Source organism: Homarus americanus, unplaced genomic scaffold (genome assembly GCF_018991925.1).
Source record: "Homarus americanus isolate GMGI-L3 unplaced genomic scaffold, GMGI_Hamer_2.0 scaffold34360, whole genome shotgun sequence".
Lineage (NCBI taxonomy): Eukaryota > Metazoa > Arthropoda > Malacostraca > Decapoda > Nephropidae > Homarus > Homarus americanus.
Window position 1 is genome coordinate 12361562 of NW_024739403.1, and position 11927 is coordinate 12373488.

Sequence of the window (11927 nt, forward strand, 5' to 3'; positions counted from 1 at the left end):
ACCCCCCAAACATATGTAGTGATGATTGATGGTGTTATATGTAGTGATGATTTATGGTATTATATGTATTGATGATGGATGATGTTATATGTAGTGATGATTGATGGTGTTATATGTAGTGATGATTGATGGTGTTATATGTAGTGATGATGGATGGTGTTATATGTATTGATGATGGATGATATTATATGTAGTGATGATGGATGGTGTTATATGTAGTGATGATTGATGGTGTTATATTTAGTGATGATTGATGGTGTTATATGTAGTGATGATTGATGGTGTTATATGTAGTGATGATTGATGGTGTTATATGAAGTGATGATGGATGGTGTTATATGTATTGATGATGGATGATGTTATATGTAGTGATGATGGATGGTGTTATATATAGAATATGAAAAGTATCCCTCTGTTGTCATTGGCAACATGGATAAGAAATGTGAATACTGCGGTGCAAAGAAGTACAAAAGATAATCTACTGGACTGTGCTGCGCTCATGGGAAAGTACGACTGCCAAATTTGGAAAAACCACCACAACCATTGAAGACTCTCATGCTGGGAACAACACCAGAGTCAAAACACTTCTTGAAAAATATACGGAAGTACATTTCATGCTTCCAGATGACATCCTTTGGAGCTTCCAGAGTAGTTCGTGAGCACGGATACATGCCCACATTCAAAGTCCAGGGTCAAGTCTATCACAAAGCAGGATCCTTCTTACCACTGGAAGATGAGCACGCAAAGTTCCTCCAAATCTACTTCATGGGAGATCACGAAAAGCAGACTACTATCAGGTGTGGCAACATTCAAGGTGTCAGACATGACCTTGTCCTATCTATCCAAGAAATGCTGCATGAGCGCAACACGTATGTACAGTCATTTAAAAATGCTCTGGAAAACATGCCTTCTGACGAGTACAAAGTCAGGAGCAAAGCAGACACCTTAATGCACTACAGTGAGACAATGTGGAGCCTCCCGGAGGGTGGCGTCCTACCGTGGCCTAGCAGCGATTCCGCTAGTGTGTGTGTATATATATATATATATATATATATATATATATATATATATATATATATATATATATATATATATATATATATATATATATATATATATATATATATATATATATATATATATAATGTGTGTGTGCTTGTCTGTCTGCGTTCATGCATGTGTATGTACATATGCTAGGTACAAACATGCATTTTTTTGCAGCTTAAAATATGCATGAAAAAAATCTATGAATTCGTCTACACAATGCTGCAACATTCATGTTTCTATCTAGAATGGTCTTCGAGATATGATTTTTCATAATCAGGGAAAGACTTTATGCTCACCCTGTTTATGTGTGTATATGTGTGTATGTGTGTGTATTTGTGTGTGTATATGTGTGAGTATGTGTGTATGTGTATTCATGTGTTAAGAGTAAGTGTGTGTGTGTTTTGGTTTATGTGTGTACGTGTATGTGTGTGTATATGTGTGAGTATGTATGTGCATATGATGTGTGTTGTGTGAGTATGTATGTGTATAACTGTATATGATGTGTGTTGTGTGTGTATGTGTGTGTTTATGTGTGTGTTTGTTTGTGTATGTATTTGTGTGTGTGTGTATATGTGTGTTAATGAGTGTGTTTATTTGTGTGTGTATTTGTTTATAAGTGTGTGTGTGTGTGTGTGATAAGGAATAAATAGTGTGAATCATTCGGACAGAGAGATCCCGGAGGAAAATAAAAGCCAATAAAGGCCAGGGTAATACTCTACATGAAAAATGTATCTACAATTTAAAGTAACTGACGGGCACATCTAGGTTAACTGAAGTGGAATAATGTTCAGGTGGATGGACAAAACTCTATTTTAGGAAACAAATACAATAACCATATGTGTTTGGAAAGTAGTGATCATACTCTTTATGAAGTCAAGACAACCACTTTCTAACCGAACTAACTGCAATGTAGGAACGACTTTCTCCACCAGTAACCTTTTCCTGGTGTAGTTTTTGTTGACGTTTGGGATTTTCCCCGATGATGCGATGTTTTTCTTACCAATAGCATATGTTTTGTCATCCCTGTCTGTGGTTTCCTGTTTCATCCAAACATTAGTGGTCTTGTAATTATACTATTTTTGTTTATGTTACACAAGATATACCACTCACTCTAATCACCATATGTGACTGATGATTATTTTATCCTCTGACTATATATAAAACAGAACAAGAGCAAATATCGATACATTTACTCATTATCAAAATTAATTTTATTAAAGCATGAATAATGATTGTGCGGTCTATTTTGCTATTATTTCTATTAAATTTGTTTTTTGCTTGACCTATTGTTGTTTTACTTTCCTACATTGGGCATCGAATGTTACTCCCCATATAAACAAAATATTCTATCTCTTTATCTTGTATGTTACCAAAAAAATTTATTTAAGGCTTTAATTTTCATATGACAGCACCTTTTTTCCCACCAGTATTTGTAATGCCTCTTCAATATCTGCAATAAAACTAATATTATAAGCACAGAAATTATATTATATAGCAAAACCTTTTAATCCTTTAGTGGATCTTACAACTTCTCTTAATTTTTTTGTTATGTATTACATTACGTTGGAGGTAACAGCAGCCTTGTCAAAATCTCTGTCTAACCTACAATCATTATGTTCGTTACTTTTTAACCGTGCCTTATTAACTTCAAGTAATGTATAAAGTTATTTTTGATAAAACTTTGCTTATTTACCAAACTAAGTGAGCAAAGTTGTGTGTATTCTAAGGCTCAATGTTTATTAAGTGGTGATATAAATATTGAGTTATTCTACATCACTGAAATCTCAATTGGGGTACATTGCGTTATTAAAAAAAAACGACTCTCCATCCTGCCCATTCGTTTTCAAAATGTTACTTAAAACTGATTGAAAGAATATATATATATATATATATATATATATATATATATTTCATGTAGATCCACAATGAAAACGTGGATAATATAAATCTTGATAAAATCACACGGAAAAGGGAAACAACGGAGCACCTTAGCTTTCGTCTTTATTCAAGACATCTTCAGAGGCAACAGTTGCCTCTGAAGATGTCTTGAATAAAGACAAAAGCTAAGGTGCTCCGTTGTTTCCCTTTTCCTGTGTGATTTTATCAAGATATATATATATATATATATATATATATATATATATATATATATATATATATATATATATATATATATATATATATATATATGCAAGTAAATCACTGTAGGTGCGCGTGATCTAGGTATATGCTGATAACCACAAGGAAAGAAGAAAACACGAAGTTCCCAAGCGCTTTCGTGTAATTCACATCTTCAGGGGTGAGTACAGACTAGAGAGAGTAATACAAATCAAGGTGTATATATACAGAGGAGGGTGAGACCAGGTCCACAATGGTCAGGTATTAGGTAATGACCCTACTAATCTTTAAATAGCACACAACGGTTGGTGGTCAGGTCAGATGGTCAAGTGACCCAGCCTTCTCACCTGATCACAAATCTTCTTAATTACAAAATTGTCCAGCTTGTACATGCCGTTACTCAAATTCATGTTGAATGCTTCGGTATGTTTAATAAGACTAGATTCTATGATGTTCCTACTATCAATTGAATTACATGGTAATATTGGGGAGGCGCACCTATAGTGATTTATATATATATATATGTATATATATATATATATATATATATATATATATATATATATATATATATATATATATATATAAATCCACAATGAAAAACGTGGATAAGATAAATCTTGATAAAATCACACGGGAAAATGGAAACAGGTACTCAGTTGTTTCCATTTTCCCGTGTGATTTATCAAGATATATATATATATATATATATATATATATATATATATATATATATATATATATATATATATATATATATATATATATATATATATATCATTGTAGATGCGCGTGATCCATGTATATGCTGATAACCGCAAGGAAACAAGAAAACACGAAGTTCCCAAGCACTTTCGTGTAATTCACATCTTCAGGGGTGAGTACAGACTAAAGAGAAGTACAAAACAAGGTGTATATATAAAGAGGAAGGTGAGACCAGGTCCACAATGGTCAGGTATTAGGTAATGACCCTACTAATCTTTAAATAGCACGGCAACGGTCGGTAGTCAGGTCAGAGGGTAAGGTGACCCAACCTTCTCACCTGGTTACAAATCTTCTTAATTACAAAATTGTCCAGTTTGTACATGCCATTACTCAAATTCATGTTGAATGCTTTGGTATGTTTAATGAGACTAGATTCTATGATGTTCCTACTATCAATTGAATTACAAGGTAATATTGAGGAGGCATTACCCCAGTCAATGCAATGCTTGTTATCCCTCAAATGAACAAACAGAGCATTGGATTCCTGGCCTGTCCTAACACTATATTTATGTTGTTTAAGTCTAGTTACACGATCTTTACCTGTCTGGCCTAAGTCTGACCTCACTAGGGGAAAGGTCACGGCAGGGTTAGCTCCCGAGAGATAATTATCAGATATGGCCAGTGCTATGTGCGGTCTTGGGTATGTGAGTTTGTTGACCAAACTGGAGTGGTCCATGGAAGAATTGGTGAGGGCCAAGGAAGAAATTGAGAGGGCCACGTTGGAGAACCTGAAATTAAAGGAAGAGCTGGCTAATTTAAAAGGGGAAGATGGACAGGGAAAGCCAGTGTCTGACGAAAACTTAAGCGAGTGGAAAGTTGTGAGTAGTGGGAAGACGAAGCTGGTGGTGAAGAAGTACACCAAGGATACGACAACAACAGCTAAGTGTACCAACCCGTTCAGTCCCTTCATAGACGAATTGGACGTTAGTACAGTCAGGGACAGGGATGACAGGGAAGGTATAAAAACTTTAATTGTTGGCGACTCACAGGTAAGGTACATGGACAGGGCCTTTTGTGGTAAAAACAAAAATAGGATGAGGGTGTGTTTGCCAGGAGCTGGGGTGGGGGAACAAACCCATTATCTGCCTCAGTGCAGGAGGCAATGATATTAGCCGGTGTAGGAGCGAGGAGCTTCTTGATAAGTTCAAGGCAGCGATAGATCGTGAATGGTTGTCAAGGGCGGTTGGTGTCAACGACCGTCTTGACAGATATTGCAAGTCAATATCCGTCCCATTCATTGACTACTGGGACAACTTCTACGGCAGAAGGGACTTTTATGCTAGGGATGGGGTGCACCTGTCTCGGGATGGGGTGGCAACCCTGGCTGGGTCTCTAGAGGGGGCAGTTCAAAGGATATCGAAGTCTTTAAACTGCTAGGGGAACATATGGGCACGGGGGTGGAGGAAACTGCAGTGGGAGCGGGTAAAGAAAGTAAAAGATTACAGGGAAATGGTGTTAGGAATGATGACAAAACTAAATTAAACAGGGAGTTTAAAACTAAACGCGGTAAAGGGAGGACTCAGAACACGACTAACTTAAATGTCTATTACGCGAACAGTAGAAGTATGAGAAACAAAATGGATGATATGAGGGCCTTGGTATGTACCGAAAAAATCTATATAATAGCATTCACTGAAACATGGATCAACCGAGACTCACGCGAGTTGACGGTCGAATACCAAATTTGCGGGTTACAAATTGTTCCTTACCGATAGGCAAACCAGGATAGGAGGCGGAGTTGCAATCTATGTTAGGGATAATCTGAAGTGTGAAATAAATAAGGAAATAAAAACTGAGAGGAATACAGAAACAATTTGGATAGAATTAAGCGACGGTAGGGAAAAATTAATCACAGGAGTAATATATAGACCTCCCAATCTTGATAGAGTCAATGAGCGACTTATCTGGGATGAAATGCGCAGGGCTTCCATACACAACAAAGTCTGTATAGTAGGCGACTTTAACCTTGGCCAAATAGATTGGACTGACCTTACACATAACTCAGAATCAGAGGATTTTCTCGAGACGATCCAGGACTGTTTCCTAAGTCAACATATAACCGAACCCACAGGGGGTAATAATATACTCGATTTAGTTCTGTTGAACAGAGAAAACCTCATTAGCAATGTCGAGGTAGGGAACGAACTTGCAAACAGCGATCACAAAGAAATTAGATTCCAGTTAGATTTTCAGGGCATACGTAAGGGCAAACTTTGACAGTTTAAAGAGGCAGCTGAGAGAGGGGGTGTCGCGCTTGGCCGTGAACCTGACAGATGACTCAGACCTGATAACGACATTTGAGACTGCCGAGTTCCACGTCAATTTAAATAATGAGTTACTTAATGCACAGAGGCAGAACATACCATACAAAAAACTCAGATCAGACAACAATGACCCTAAATGGATAAATAATTATTTAAAGAACATCATTGGCCAAAGGAAGGCTATAGGTAGAAGGATAAAGCGTGGCGAAATTTACCTCCAGGATTATTATAAGATATTGGCGAGTAGGGTTAAAACTGAGATAAGGAAAGTCAAGAGGAATAATGAGGTAAGGATAGCAAGGGAGGCGAAGACAAACCCCAAAGGATTCTACCAAATGTATCAAACTAAAACACGAGAAAAGATTGGACCAATACGGTCAGATACCGGCGAGCTCAATGATAACGACGGAGAAATGAGCAATAATTTTAATAAATATTTTTCAACAGTTTTCACCACCGAAAATTTAAACATGATACCCGACGCACCGACTCTATTCAGAGATAGTGAAGAAAATAAATTAAGCGAGATAGTAGTGACTAGTAACGATGTTAGTAAGCAAATAGATAAACTAAAGCCTAATAAGTCACCTGGCCCCGATGAGATATTTGCCAGAGTATTAAAGGAATGTAAGGAAGAGCTTAGTATGCCCTTAGCTAAGTTGTTTAACATGTCCTTAAAAACAGGTGTAGTACCAGAATGCTGGAGGATAACGAATGTAATACCGATTTTCAAGAAGGGGGATAGATCACTATCCTCTAACTATCGCCCAATCAGTCTAACATCAATAGTAGGCAAATTACTGGAAGCAATCATTTCAAACTCTATTCGAAATCACCTGGAGAAGCACGGATTGATCAATGATTCCCAGCATGGCTTCACAAGCGGACGTTCTTGTCTAACTAATCTATTAACATTCTTTTCATCAGTTTTCGAATCGGTGGACGAGGAGTCACAATTATGATGTGGTATATCTCGACTTTAGCAAAGCCTTCGACAGAGTCCCCCACGAAAGACTAATTAGAAAGGTAGAAGCTCATGGCATCAAAGGTAACATCCTTAAATGGATTAGGGCGTGGTTACAGGACAGGAAACAGCGAGTGAGCATTAACGGCACTAAGTCCCATTGGAACAACGTCACAAGTGGAGTTCCCCAAGGCTCAGTACTTGGACCATTATTATTCATTATATACATAAACGACATAGATATCGGCATTGACAGCAACATAAGTAAATTTGCTGATGACACTAAAATAGGACATGTTATCAAATCTGACGAGGACCCGGCAAAACTACAGGAAGATCTAAACAAATTTTTCGAATGGTCTGAAAAATGGCAGATGAAATTCAACGTCGACAAATGTAAAGTACTCAGTATAGGAGATGTAAACAGGGAAACCAGATACCAGATGAACAACGATGCCATAGAGAAATCCGACTGCGAGAGAGATTTAGGAGTAATGATAAGTAGGAACCTTAAGCCAAGTAAACAATGTGTTTTTGCTCGTAACAAGGCTAATAAAGTACTTGGGTTCATACAAAGGAGTGTTAGTTACAAGACTAGCGAGGTCATCCTAAAACTGTATCCTGCTCCTGTGAGACCACACCTGGATTACGCAGTTCAGTTCTGGTCACCGTATTACAGAATGGATATAGAATCCTTGGGAAGAATTCAGAGGAGAATGACAAGACTAATCCCGGGCATTAGGAACCTTGAGTATAGAGACAGGTTAAAGCATCTTAATTTGCACTCCCTTGAGAGACGTAGAGCGAGGTGTATAAGTGGAAGGCAGGGCTAAACAAAGGGGACATTACAAAGGTACTCAAATTATCCAACCAGGAGCGAACTCGTAACAATGGTTTTAAATTAGACAAATTTAGATTTAGGTGTGAAATAGGTAAACACTGGTTTGGAAACAGAGTAGTGGATGAATGGAACAAGTTACCAAATATCATCATTAACTCGAATACGCTGAATTGCTTCAAACATAGGTTGGATGCTCATATGAGCAATAGGGGTTGGGTGTAAACGGGACTGCCCAGTATGGGCCAATAAGCCCGCTGCAGTTTCCTCCATTCTTATGTTCTTAGAACTGCTGACCTTGTCTTGAAACTTTACCTAGCATTAGTGAGGCCACACATGGATTATGCGGTTCAATTCTGGTGTCCTTATTATAGAATGGACATAGATTCTTTGGAGAGAGTACAGAGAAGAATGACAAAAATGATCCATAATATTAGAAACCTTCCATATGAAGAAAGACTGAAAAGCTTAGGCTTGCATTCATTAGAGAGGCGTAGAGTTAGGGGAGATATGATAGAGGTGTTCAAGTGGGTAAGTGGGATTAACAAGGGTAAAATGGAAGATGTTCTGAAGCTCAGTAATAACGAAATAACTAGAACAAATGGCTTTAAATTAGATAAATTCCGATTCAGAAAGGATATAGGCAAGCACTGGTTTGGTAATAGAGTTGTGGATATGTGGAATAGGTTACCGAGTGCTATAGTAGGATCGGGGACGCTAGGGAGCTTCAAGACGAAGTTGGATAGGCACATGGAAGTGCTGGGATGGGTGTGAAAGGGATCTGCCCTGTATGGGCCAGTCGGCCTCCTGCAGTATCCCACTTTCTTATGTTCTTATGTTAATCGAAATAGGTCTAACCCCTTCAGTGGTAGGGTTTTTCTTAGCTGAATAAATCATCTGACTTTATCCAGAATAAATATCTAAAATGCGATACTACTCCATAAACTTTAAATTGCTAATCGAGAAATGTATTAATAATGAGCACAGTTTAATGACCTCCGGGCAGCGCGAAGTGATCCTACTGACCAACGGTTCCTGTAAAGGCGGGTTATATCTTCTTTTATTGTCCAATTTCTCAAAAACATAACATTAGAGGAGGTAAAACGGATAATATAGATTAACTATATATAATCTGATAAATAGCTCTCAAAGATATTAATTTATACGTTTTTGCTGTTGTAATCACTAGGGTCTTAATTAAAGTGTAAGTTGTATTACGGTAGAAATAGCAAAAAATTGTGTCCGCCAGTCGGCACAATTCAGAATTAATTAGAGTTATTCTTGAAATTCTTTCCAAATTCATGACAAATTTAATAGAGAAAAAGTCCAAAGAGAGTTTTATGTAATAAGTAATAACACAAAATTGACATGACACAGATACAAAAGGAGAACAAACCTGTAGTCTCTCCAGTTTGAAAGTCGAATAATCCAGAACAACTTCAGGAAAAAGGAGCCGAAGTGTTTTATATTAAGATGTATTTCATGGTCATCTTCAATCATCAGTCGTTAATTTATGTTTCAGATGAATATTTGAAATACTGAGTTACTCCAAAAGCCATACTAAGTGTCATTTTACCATGAATTAATACTTAACGTCAAGTCGAAACACATAACTAACAAAATGGAAAGGTCAGACAATCAGATATATTGCTGGTTCCAATTGTTCACAAAATGAAGGGGATGTATAGTACAAGGAACTCTTACTTGTTTTGTTTTTTTCATAACGTTCTTACCTCAGTATTACGGTCAACAATAGATGTAATTTTTTTTACAAGAATAACAATATGTATAAAAAACATTCAAATTATAAAGAAAATAACTGTTATGTCAATTAATAACCTAAACCCACACAAGGTCATGTGTGTGTGTGAGAGAGTTCACCTGCAAGTCATGTGTGTACGAGGTCACTTGCAGGGTCATGTGTGTGTGTGTGTTATAAGTTAAATTATATTCAATGCTACACTAACTTTGTCAGTGCTCATGATATAACTTTCTTCGACATACACAGCTAACTTGTCAGTAGAATAATGAATGCCATTTAACAACTCTGTTAATATTATAGCATGAAGATGTATAGCTACTGCCAAACTGGTGATCCAGAGAATGTAGTGACTGCAAGTATGATGCTACTATGGTGATTTAATTGACAGTATAGTGAGCCTGTGGGTGTAGTATCTTTAATTTGGTGCTCTTACAATATGGTGATCGTTTGAGATTAGTAACTGTAACATAGTCCACCTCTAGTGAAGTAAATGTCAGCATAGTGATCCTGTAATTGAAGTAACTTATCAAGTGACAACAAATTACTCTCACTTCCCGTCTTGTATTACAGCAGCTGTTGACGATGGAAGGATGAGTTTCACTGCGTCACAACGAAGATATTACAAGATTGATATGTAGGACTTTGATAGGTATGGCGGTTTTGCTTATTAATTGGATATGTTAAGTTAGTTACGTCGAAATGGGCTCTGTTATGTTCGCACAGAAACGAAATATGTCAAACGTTAATGTTAAAATGTTGAAGCAATTGCAGAATCACCGAGCAAACCAACTGTAGTGATTTTTCAATGAATCTGGTTTCGTCTAAACCACAAACGAAAAGGAAATTTAAAAAAAAGTGTCTGGTAATGTACGATAGAAAAAATAACTTCAATATGACACTTGAAAATAACTCTATAAAAAGACCAAACGTTGGAAGGCGTTTCTAATCTAACCCAGTTAATATAACATAACCCAAACGGTGGAAGCTTCATGTTATACCACCTTTTGCAAGCGGGCAAATTGCACGTAGTATGTCATCCCTTGCAAATTTATACATTTATAAACGGTATTTGAATTAATATAAATATCATGGGCATAAAAGTACAAGGAAAATTCTATAAATAATCAGGTTCACTCGGGCAAAATTACAAAAAAAAAGGTTTAGCGCCTTTTGTCTATATCTTACATATTATGGCGTTCACTTGGTCATATTTATAGTCATACCGTCATTAATAGCACTATCACATCTTAAACATTCACCTTTTATACACCTGAACGATGCAGTGATGGCTCACACAAAGAGGTCACCTTTGTTTTAACTGTTGGTTCGATTATTTCCGAGTAATATTGCATTTAATACGACAATTGTCAATTGCATACATATAATAACACTTACGAATTCTATAAACACTCACACACATACAGTATATACCACGTTTTCATTGTGGATCTACATGAAATATATATATATATATATATATATATATATATATATATATATATATATATATATATATATATATATATATATATATATATATATATATATATATATATATATATATATATATATATATATATATATATATATATATATATATATATATATATATATATATATATATATATATATATATATATATATATATATATATATATATATATGTATATATATGTGTGTGTGTGTATGTGTGTGTGTGTGTGTGGTTATGTATACTTACCCTCCAATATTAGAACAAAATCCAAACACTTTACTGCAAGCTGAAGAAAAGCACACGTAATGTAAACTGCCGTTCAAAACTGTAAGAGACGCCTACCTTCTTACCACGCCGTCCTAAAACACCACCACACTGGCAGAGGACTAACTGAAGCACAAACACTTGAGCTTCCTCCGTCCACCTGACCCACGCCCGCCAGCCACCTGCTCTCAGATGCCAGCTACTTTATTACCAAATCGTCTCCTGCTTGTCGAATATGATTTTCAACATTTCTATTTGGAAGTGACCATTCAGTTTGACACAAGTAACAATCACTATGAAAAATATAACACTCAGTTCGGATAGTAAATTATAATGTTTCAAGGGGCGTCAGGTAACTCATCGGAAATTACCTGTTTCATGATACACAACTCGAGTGGTGCCGTAAGAAGTGTTGCCTACAAATATTTATC

General features: G+C 36.4%; 1 protein-coding gene across 1 annotated transcript in view; it reads right to left on the reverse strand.

The window, feature by feature from the left end:
• The window catches only part of LOC121874653, a 52273-nt gene extending 40631 nt beyond the window's left edge, over nt 1-11642 (reverse strand). The window contains exon 1 of the mRNA XM_042378883.1: nt 11575-11642. The gene's annotated coding sequence lies outside the window, so the exon portion shown is untranslated. The remainder of the gene's footprint in view (nt 1-11574) is intronic.
• Nucleotides 11643-11927: the final 285 nt, after the last annotated feature.